Consider the following 11,620-nt stretch of genomic DNA (forward strand, 5'->3'; position numbering starts at 1 on the left):
CAGTGGCTAAAATATCTGCTGCTTTATAGACTATTGTTAATCAATTATATATAGCAGATTCAGTATTACTGACTTTTGACTTGCTCAGCAAAAGTACGCAAATGAACATTCTTGCAAATGTTAGTTTGAATACAGAAAAAAAATAATTAAAAATGTTCCCCAAATTTCAAATTAGAGAACATAAAGGTAGCAGAACTTGGGCTCTGTGGCAATAAATCTAATTCTGAAACTTATTTCACTAAATATTATTCTGGTTACTATTTGAAATCCAAAGTGTAATAGAAGTACTTGTCACTTTGTAAGCTGATCAAAGTATACAACTGTCAGTAATGTATCAGGTAAAAGTCCTTAAGCTAGAAACTACTTTATTAGTAGAATAACTTCCAATCCTATTATAAAAAGACCTTCCTAAATAGTAGTGTATAGCCAAGTTTTCTCATCTCACTCAGCCAAGAACTGTTTCTCTGTTACTAAATTAAGTAAAATTGAAATATTGTCAGCTTGGAAGAGTTTAGAGGAATAACTACCATGTAGCATGCAAAGTAAGACACTCATACTAAGTTTAATTTAGCCCTAAAACTGGTACTGAACATCATCATATCAACAGCAAGTTTTGCTAAAAATCTCAGTAATTTTCAATATTATCATATAAACAGAAAGTTATACAGAAGATATCGGCAACACCTAAATACTGTTTTCCTCACAATACCTATGACTGTTACATGAAAAAACAAACAAACAAAAGAAATAAAGCACATACAGAAAATATGCAGATCATTCAAAAAGCATGGTCATCATCTTCTGAAGTGCCACAGATGACTCTGAATCCACAGAAGACCATTCTAAATTAGTTGAAGTATTCTATATGACTAACTCAGTGTAGACATTGAAAATTGTGACAACAGTTACAGAAGAATGGAGATCCTGAACGATTTTCAAGTCAACATGGATTTCAGTCAATCTGAAGAGTTTCAATTGTTTACAAAGAGAAATGGTGTTAGATATGCTTCATCAGTCTCCACCCCTACAACAAATGCACCAGTGGAAAGATTTATTCATGTGTTCCAGCAAGCATTTGAAATTATGACTGATAATAGAGCCTACAACACATAATTGCAAATATACTTTATTCCTGTAAAATGACAGAAGTGTTTTATACACTAGAGCTGAACGTCTCCATACAAATTGATTATAGCTGTCTCACTGATGAACTGGTAACCTGACAAAATATAGCAGAAAACTGGAGATGGTGATGTTGCTTCATGAGTCTATGATTGTCCATACATGATGAGATAAGAGAGAGCAATACATTCTGGCAAAGATGCAAGAAAGTTTCCAAACACAGGTTCTACAAGAAACCATTCATTATTCATACCAATTGGGAAACAGAGCACAGCCGATGACACAGATTAACACCAGTGTGCTCTATGTCCCTATTCCTACCAGACATTTCAAGTGTGATTCCAATAGTCCACAGCTGGATGATTTTGCTGATGAAAAGAAGCCAGAACACACATCATTCCACATCCTTTTGTAAAGTATCTGTAAAGCATTATCCAAAGAGAATCCATAAGACTTCATTTGTAGAATGCTGCATATTTAATGACAACAATGCATTTTAGTATTTCAAACGTCCTTTTAAATTCAAGAGGAGGAATACCACAAAAAAGCAAATAGCTCCATGAACAGCACAGAACAGCAGAACAACCAAGTGTCTTACAATGACAACTTTATTGCCTTTGGACAATATTTTGGTATCTAAACTGGAAGTCTTTTGGTGGCTGATATGATCTGCACAGGGCCCTCTGGATGGATTTAATGGAGATAAATGCACCTTCAGCCTTTAATCAGTTATTCTCCACAAGCTAAATCTATGGAAAAATTATTTCAAATATGGTTGAAATTGATTCAATACTTTCAAAAGTTCCTGCTGGAAAACAGTAGCAGACATGCAAGTGACCATTTCCAAAGGAAAACTATCTAAAATAGACATTGTTCCTCCAAATCTGTTGTTAAGGCCTGCAGGTGCTTCAAAAAGTAGCACACAATGCAGGGGAAAATATTGCCTACCATCATTATTGCTTTCAAAGCCCAGCCCAAAGGAACACATGGCCCTTTATATAACTGAGATAGCTAAAGACAGCATTTAATACAAGTCCCCTGCAAAGCTGTCTGTATTTCTTGCACTACCTCAAGCCTGTAGTACCAGCACTGGATACCATACCTTCTGGAAAGTGAGATACCTCTCCTGGTACTTGCTCTGTGTGCTTTAGAAATCTGAGATACCTGGAGCACAAAGGTAGCAGGTCTGCATATAATTAGTAAATGTTGTTGTAAGAAATCCATCTGTGTGGAAGCATGTGGCTTCCTATTATTTTTGCTTGAAAAAAAAAACAGAGCAAACAACAGGTTTAGAGCCCTTCCTGTTATTTCTGTTTATATTTCATAGTTAGTTTATGATAGTAAACTAATGAGATAAATGCCAAAAGTTTGGCATTTATTTTCTGTTTCAATAATGGCATGTCTTGTATTCAAAAACTTGCACTTTTCAGCTAAAAATTCATACTATAAAGATAACAGCCTTGGCCATTAATGATCATTAGTGTCACCAGTAAGAAAAGATTCATGTTGGTGTTATTTATTAAAGCAATCAAAATGTGCTATTATGTTCCTAATTACAATATTTGTTCAAACTCCCATACTTACCCACAGTACAAATACAGTGCAGGCAGCTGTTGTAGAAGCTTCCCCATGTAGCTCTGGAAATGACTTTTTTTTCAACCAATAACATCCCTAATCTCAAAGGGAAAGAAGAGAATAAATGTGAATCTTTGCACTGGAAGGCAAACACTTGGATTTTGGATGCATGACGTTGTGTTATGGACAAGAAACGTTTTGCTCAGTCAGATAATGACAGAACAAGGGGGAATGGTTTTAAACTAAAAGAGGGGAGATTTGGATTAGAGGTTAAGAGGAAATTCGTCACTCAGAGGGTGGTGAGGCACTGGAACAAGTTGCCCAGAAATGCCTCATCCCTGTTCAGGACCAGTTTGGATGGGACCCTGGGCAACCTGATCTAGTGTGTGGCATCCCTGACCATGGCAGGGCGTTGGAACTAAATGATCTTTAAGGTCCCTTCCAACACAATCTATTCTATGATTTATTAAGCCAATACTGTCACTTTCAAAAATTGTAAAGCAGAGATGCTAAGAGGATATCATTCTGCCCGCTGTAGATGAAGCCCACTATTCTAAAACTAAGAATGATCATTTTCAGCAACTAAAACCTAATATGGGTTATATGCTCTTTTTCTTTTTAGAAAATACAATTCTAATTCTAATTCTAAAATTCTAATTCTTTTTTCCACAAGAATTTCAAAGCAAAAGACATAGTTGAAAGAGATCATTAATATCCTGATATATAAACTAAAGTATTGCTTGTTTGAGAAGATTAACATTTTAAATATCACAAAAAGTTTAAAATATGTAAAATTTTATCTAGACACCAGGTCTAAGAGGAATTTGTAGCTATGAATGGAGTTGTGGTTAATGCTGTTTTCCCATGGACAGAATTTTGCTTTGTTAGCAACATTACTGTGTGCTTCTGTATGTACTCTCCTGCTCACATCTTTTCCTCTGGATTCATTCTGTTCCTAAGTGACTGCTGGATAATCTTAGTGTTTGGGTGTTCACTTGCTACAGGAGAGAGGTAGAGATTCCAGGATGCTCTTATGATGTTTCATCTCCCCTTCTAAGCAATAAAAACTCAGACACGTTGCTATCAGCATATTATTTCAGACGTATACGAAAAAGGACTAAAATTTACTTAAAAAGTCAGTATACATCTGTGATGGGATAAGATTGCCCTCCTACTTTGGAGGAAACATTTTTAAAGGAAGAAAGGAAATGGAATAAGATGAGCACTCATGTATTCCAGGATTTTATGAAGGAATAAAACAGTACTTGGCATCCTCTTTACTCTCAGCATCCTAGTTTATCACTCCCATTATGTGTAACAAAACTACAGAGAAAGAACAGAGTAGAATTGTGCAATTCTCATCTGCTAACTTTATATAAACAGATTATAACTTCATAATCACAAGATAATCACAATATAATCACAATTTTAATATGCAGAACTGTTAAATATATGTCTGAATAGGCATTTCTGAATGCTGATTTTAGTCTGCTTACTTAGGGAGCAGCTCCATTCACTTTAGCAGGAATGTTTTGTGAGAAAGCTTTACAACCTGGAGAAAACTATAAAAAACAAGTAAAGTGCAAAGTCCATTAAAAAGGGAATACTTGTCATAAGAAGAGAAAACAAACCAACAAAAAAACAAACAAAAAAAACACTGAGCCTAAGCAGAATCTTGTTGGTAAATTGCACTGTTGTATAACAATAACCACTCAGACTGAGATGCATAGAGGAAAAATGGACTAATCAATGAATGAGAATGTTAGGACTAGGAAATCTTTGGAATAAGTATTATATACAGAATGAATACATATACTCTTATCATGACTTCTTGAATCTGATAGTCAGTTCATTTCTGCATGGATATCCTTTTCTTTTTTTTTTTTTTTTTTTTTTTTTTGCTTTTAAGAGGAAAACCGATTTTCAATATTATATTTCTTTTGTCCTGAACAGAAAATAATTATGCTATACCACCTGAAGGTGAATTAACTCACTGTGCCTGAATAGCAGTGCTTCCTCAGTGCTGATTTCTTTATTCTATTTTTTTAATAAAAATGAAGGACTGTGTCTACTGAAGTCAACAAGGTTACCCGTCGCAATCATCTGGGTCAAGATTTCCTCCTTACTTGTCTTCACTTCCTCTTCAACCTTAAAAATGATCTAATCCACCAGTGTTATATTCTATAGAGCTATGAGAAAGGGAATAACTGAACACTCATTTTCAACTGGGATCACATGCATCACAGTGCTTCATGACAGCCACTCTTCTTGCATTTGGAACTAAACTAAAACTTGCTATTGGGTACTAGTCATAAGTATACTTCAAAATGGCTTTCTAGTTCATATGGTATCTTTTTCATGGTGTCCCCAAATTTACAGTTACTCATACAATTTTATCTGTTAGCAGTGTTCTACCATCTCATATTTATAGGTTTATATTTGCATGACTCTAGTACTAAAATGTGCCTCCTTTACTTGTATTGTGATTCTATCTCTCTGTAAGCAACTTGTAGGCTTCCCTTTCAAATCCTTTCTTTTGGCAGTACATAGCATAACTTAGCTCATCTAGTTGTACATCGGTATAGTTGCTATAGTTCTTAAAAAGACTCTGTCTCTCCAGAATGTAGGGTAACACTGTGGATCACAGATATTTAAACTGTGTTATTACAGGCAGAAAAATGGGATTTTGTTTTACAGCCCAAAGCTTCTGCAAGCAGAATCACTGTAACATAATTCTTAGAACATGGCTTTTGGGGAGCTGAACATCTATAGACTCACCTTCATGCCTCCTGATTGCTTACAGTACAGAAACTTCTTATAGGAATGTAACTGTTTGTAATCTGAAATATAGCCAACTATTAGTCATGTTAATAATTTTATGAAGGGCAGACCTTCTCTGAAACTGTTCTTATTTGCAACAATATCAGCAAGTATTTTTGATTTCCAAGAACTATTACTGAATTAGCATTATTTGCTTCAAATAAGACATAGTATGGAACAAAGAATACACTATTGATTTTTACAGCAAATTCTCAAGACACCCAGCAATTATTTGCTTGCTGGGCAACTGATCTTCCACTTTCTTAGCTAGACTGTATTTCTACTTCTCCTCTAGCTCTCCTTCAGATAGTAAGTCCAAGGTAGGGATGAAGGACAATATGTTAAGGGATGTCTCTATATAGTATTGTTTTCTACCTTGGAGAGCCAATTAAAAATAAATTGCCTAGGGCTTTGAAGTGCCTTTAGAACTCCAAAGCTAATGTCTTATTCCATATTTTATTTCTGTTTTTTTTTTGTTGTTTTTTTTTTTAATACTCTACAAAAATATTTTAGCTTACAGGTGTTATTTCTGTAAATTGTAGCTATTCAGAAATATTTCTGACTTAACTGCCAAGCATCAATCTTAATTTAACATATTTTAATTTGTCTCTCTTACCGGTATCATAGATAGCAGTAGTCTGAAAAAAAAAAAAAAAAAAGAAAAAAAGAAAAAAAAGGAAAAAAGAAAAAAAAGGAAAGAAGAAAAAAAAGGAAAGAAGAAAAAAAAGTCTAACATGTTAGCCCTTTTTATCCTGTACTGAACTGTGAGAAAAGTTTATTTCCCCTCTTTACATTAACTTTAATACATGAGAACCAGTACTATTTGAAACCCTTTGTAAGACCCAGATCTCACAAGCGTAGAAATACACTAACATTTGAGTAAACATAGAGACTACACATTAAGTTGGGCATATCCTCATAAGTTAGTTAAACCAGGGCCTTGATTTCCAATATTCTGTTTAACGATGTTACCTTTTGCCTTTTACTTAAAAAGACACATCCAGTCCTGGAAATGATGTCAGAACACCCATCTAATGTGTTTTTTTTGTTTGTTTCTTTGTTTGTTTTTGTCTTTTAATATTATAAAATAATAACTGTAATAACAGCAATAATTAGAATTTCTACTATAAAATCATATGGTACTTCTTATCTGAGTTTTGCAAGTTACTTGGCTGAGCTCCTCCGCCCTTTCAAATATAAGAAAAATAACGATGTTGGTATTTTGGAACGATTCATACTATATTCATGTTTTTGTCTTCAAGATCTCAAAAGGCTGTAGAACTAGTAATGCCACATATATATATATATATGTTCATATGATCCATACATACATCTATATGCCACTCATATACATACAAACGATCCAAGACCATGTAAAATAGATGACAAACACGTTCATTTCAGATATCTAGCAACTGATACCAGTAAAAGAATTTGTTCAGGGAATGAGCTAGGAGAAGAAGCCTGAAGGAATCTTCATCTCCTCTGCTAAAGGACATGCTGTTTCTCTATTGCTTCCCACTGCAGCAGACCTAACATGGCGGTTTAAAACATACAGACTGCTTGATGGGATTCTCCTGTGAACACCGGTGGATTAATTAACAAAAGTGATCAAATTTAAATTCTGATCCAAGGCTTTACATGACTAAGATTGTGATGGAGAAAGAAAAAAAATGGCCCCCACATTAACTTCAACTTCTGGAATTAATTCACTTTGACCTCTTTGTACCTGAACTTGCAACAAATTTTCAAAAACTTGCATGTGAAATTACCAAGTGTGTCTACAGCTGATATATAGCTGAAATTTACAGACCTGAGACATAGTCTCAGGATCCGAGGAATCGGATATTAAAGCTACTTTTCAACCAGAAAGCCAGGATAAACCTACAAGGTCTACAGAATAGGTACTGACAGATTTCCAGAGGTTAAGAAAAACACAGTCAGACATCCAGAAAAGCTAGGCCAATAAGAGTTTCTCATACAGGGAGACCTGATTTACCAGGGACAAACTGCTGTAAGAATGAATTCTAATTAAAGATGTACATCAAGAGCTCCCCACACAGGCAGAAGAATCTGCACTCTAGCATTTTCTTTGAAGACTACTTAAATGCTCAGAGAAAGAACTTGCATGGTTATTGATATCAGCATATCTAGTAATCTCTGACAGAACAAAATCAGTTCCTGAGTTTGACTCTCAGCAACTTCTCCAAACAAATTGTAACAGAAAGCCTATTTTGTGAACAACTAGAGTAAAAGTAAATACAATAAAAAACTATGGTATTAAATAAAGTCAACTGCAGAAATCTGAGAAAAGAGGAGCCAGCTCATGGATACTTTTAGATGGATAGAAAGCTACATTAAGAGTATTTACCTGATTACAGAATGCCTTTCTTTGCATTCCAGTTCTGTGTTTCATCGGTTATACTAGTAACATGTTGTAGTTTCAGCTATGATTTACAATTGGACACTAACAGGAGGTATGGCACTGATTTCTGCCAGAATCTCTTCCAGCCATAACTATCAATGTAACAGGAAATGATCAGCCATTTAAACCACGGTTATTTTTCTAGAACATCTTAGCTGGGTGCTTAGTTTCATTTGTATTTCAATAGCAGGAGCTGAAAGGAAGGAACAAGAAATGGAAAGCCCTTTCTTCCCATAGGCACCACACACACACACATAAACACACAAAAATCATCTAGTTAGGTTCTGCAAACTTTACACAGGTTTACAACGGGAGGCCACAGTAGCAATTCTTGTTTGCTTTAAGCTAACTTGATTAAAACATGAAAACTTGAAAGATCTCGTCTCTGCATCTGTTGAGATCTTATTGTAAACACTGTAGACTTCCCGTGTAAATGGAAGTGCTACATAAATAATGAATAGCAGACTGATAGGAGTGCAGAGAGAAATAAGTCACAGACCGACTGCTTTGGGGAGAAAAGAACAGCACAAAGCCCTCCACTTAAGTTTATGGCTTTAATATAGGAGAACCATGGCAATTTTAGATGGTCTTGTAAAATAACAATGAAGTATAGTGAGGTATTAAGTGCCAGAAAAAGCAGTGCTGTAATAGCAAAATGGAACAGCTTGTTCTCAGGGCTATTTCATGCAGGGTGTTCACAAAGGGAAACGCTCTAGCATTATTCTGCTATGCTGATTAATGTTGTTAATGTCCCATTGCCTCCAAAAAGTTAAGTATAAAAGGCATATTGTTTTTTTTATTTTGAGGGATGCTTTCAGAGGGCATTGGGACAGGTAGAGAGTATACATATGTACTTGAGACAAAGTGGGAACAAAAGGGTTCAAAGCTAAGACTAGAAGATGCCTAGTTGGGAAGAAAAATGGTTTTAAACCACCACAAACAGGTTTTGACACTAGGAATAATGTAGTCTCATGTTCCCAGTACACTAAAAACCAGTGAATGTAACAGTTCATTTTGAGCTGGAATTTAATGATGGGATAAGTCTTTCCTGCCTCTGTAGCAGAAAACCATCAACAGAAAGAATGGGGAAACCTAAGCTGCATTAGTCCCACATTTCATCTCAGATGCTGAAAAGCAGCAGGGGCTTCAGTGGAAGCTGAGACAACATGTACTGCTGACACAAATAATCATTCTATGGATGGAATACATTCCCACCTCTTGAATTTCACAACTTAGGAAGGAAGGAAGGAAGGAAGGAAGGAAGGAAGGAGGGAAGGAAGGAGGGAAGGAAGAAGGGAAGGAGGGAAGGAGGGAAGGAGGGGAGGGATAAACAAGAATTTGTTATTTTTCTTGACATGTTCTATGTTCACAAGAGAAAGAGATGTGTTGTTACATTTTAAAGCCTTTGGATGGCCTTCACCTGCCACAGTACTGCAAGTCTGAAACCACTGATTCCTGGAATGTCACGTTCATACACTGTCCTGCAACTCAGCGAGGTAGGTTCTGCCCAGAAATAAGAGAAATAAGACTGTTTCAAATTTTAAGTTGTTACATGTAAGTTGGGGCACTAATTTCCTTTACTGAACCTTTAAAACCTTAAAGCTTGTATCTTCCAAGCATTTCCTAAAATTATGATGCTTTAAAAAGTCCAGGCCTTTCCTTTCTTCAAAGTATTATTTGGATTTAATAATGTTTATGAGAGCTACAGATTTGCTTTACAATGCTGTCCTTTTTCGCTGCAACTGACATTCTGCCTGCTGAACTCCTTGCACTACCCTCACATTTGCACAGAAACAAATGGAGATATTTCTTTGTTAATTGACTTATTAAAAATTCATGGTGCACTTTGATGTTTAATATTTAAACCAAATGTTCTAAGCTTGCCAGTGTCATTTTTTCCTTTAAAAAAATATAAATATATATATATATAATGGAGAATGCACTACTTCTCAAGACAACAACAGAGATTTTCTTGTGGGTTAACACTCAGGAGAGTTAACATTATTTCAGCTTTAGCACATTTTTCTTTCAAGTTCAAGATCCTACTACCTTTTGAGTCCAAAGACAACCACTCTATGTATTTTGTGGTGTATGCAATCTGATTTCCATTCTTTTCCATTTCTGCTGAGAACTGCTGTCATAGAAAGAACATTACTAATCAACAAGATAAACCATTAACAGCAGACTTGGGAGTATTTTATTCAGAGAATTTTCCATTTCATTGTTAATTCTGTTAAATATTTTCCATCTAAAGGTTTGATTCTACAAAGTGCTAAGTTTACTGGTGAAGCAACCAAATGCACAGTTAAGATTTCAATCTTCCTACTTCAAAGGAAAAAGCAGTATGTTGCAATTGAGACTGAAGACAGATCAGTGTTTAAAGCAGAACACGCAGAACCCAAGACACTTGCATTAAATTACCTCCTCATCCCAGACTTCTTTTCTGGCTTTTGAGCTTAACAACTGCAATCCTCCAGCTTTCACGGACCTATCTTCAAATTAAATTCTCCCTTCTGTGCACAAATCCAAAAGTACAAGTACTTAAAAATCCCACTGATTTATTACTTAATATCATAGGGACCTATGGGAGTCCTTCCACTGGGAAAGCTGTCTGCAAATTGTTTTCATTCAAGTACAAAACTGCCAGCGCTGAGCAACAGGGCACCAGAACTTGCCAAGATCCATAAATATTTGTATTCCTTCATCTAATTCACCTGTAGCTCATCAAATGCAGTAGCTGGTCTAACAACCTTTCCATGCTACTTCAGCTTTTCCCACTTTGCTATCTGGGACAGAAGACACAAGAAGGAGCCTAACAACCCGTACTCCAGACGGTGAGTCAGAGAGGGAAAGTTGCCTGTGACAGATGACCCATCTGCTAGCTCTTCACTTTATGCAGAGGTCCTGCTCTCTCTCATCTCACCAACACTTGCTCTGCACTCCCATCGCCTTCCTTTGCACCAGAACTGCTTATTGCACTCTTCATTGAACCAACTCTAATCATAATTACCCCTCCTCATTAAAAACAAACAAACAAAAAAGTGTTTCTGTTTTGTTTTGTTTGCTAAGGACTAATACCTTAGCATTTGCTGGGTTGGATCACGCTCAGCACAGAGCTCAACACCCTCAAAGCCAGCACGGAAATGGTAAAGAAGCATGTGGCTAGGAACAGAGGGGAAGCAGTAAACATTAGACTGGCTTACCACAGGTGTCCATAAAGTGCTTTTCCACCTCAAAACCAATGAGCCTTCTCCACAAACACCAGTTTTCAGCTGGGAATAACCTTCATTCCCACTACCGTACTGTAATGGTGAGGTGGCAATTCTTTGATATTCTCTTTGCAAACCCATTCCTGCAAAGTAGCAGATAACAAAGTTTCTATCCTCAAAACCATGTTTACAATTCCTCAGTTGCAGATAGTCATGATGTATCCCTTTCAGTATTATTTTGTTCTTTCACACATAACTGTACTCTGAATGTGCCCAAATTCACTTCTGCCCACAGCCATCCTCAGAGATAAGAAGTGTTGTTCTGCACAGTCAGATTACTGAATGAGTCAAGGTTACACAAGCAAAACTTTTTTATTTAATATGAAAATAGCCAGGAAATGTTATGTGAATCAGTTGGTCGGTGACACAGAAAGGAGTTTTGCAGCAGGTATTATCTTCAGTAACTATT

The sequence above is a fragment of the Cygnus olor genome, chromosome Z (assembly GCF_009769625.2).
Source record: "Cygnus olor isolate bCygOlo1 chromosome Z, bCygOlo1.pri.v2, whole genome shotgun sequence".
NCBI lineage: Eukaryota > Metazoa > Chordata > Aves > Anseriformes > Anatidae > Cygnus > Cygnus olor.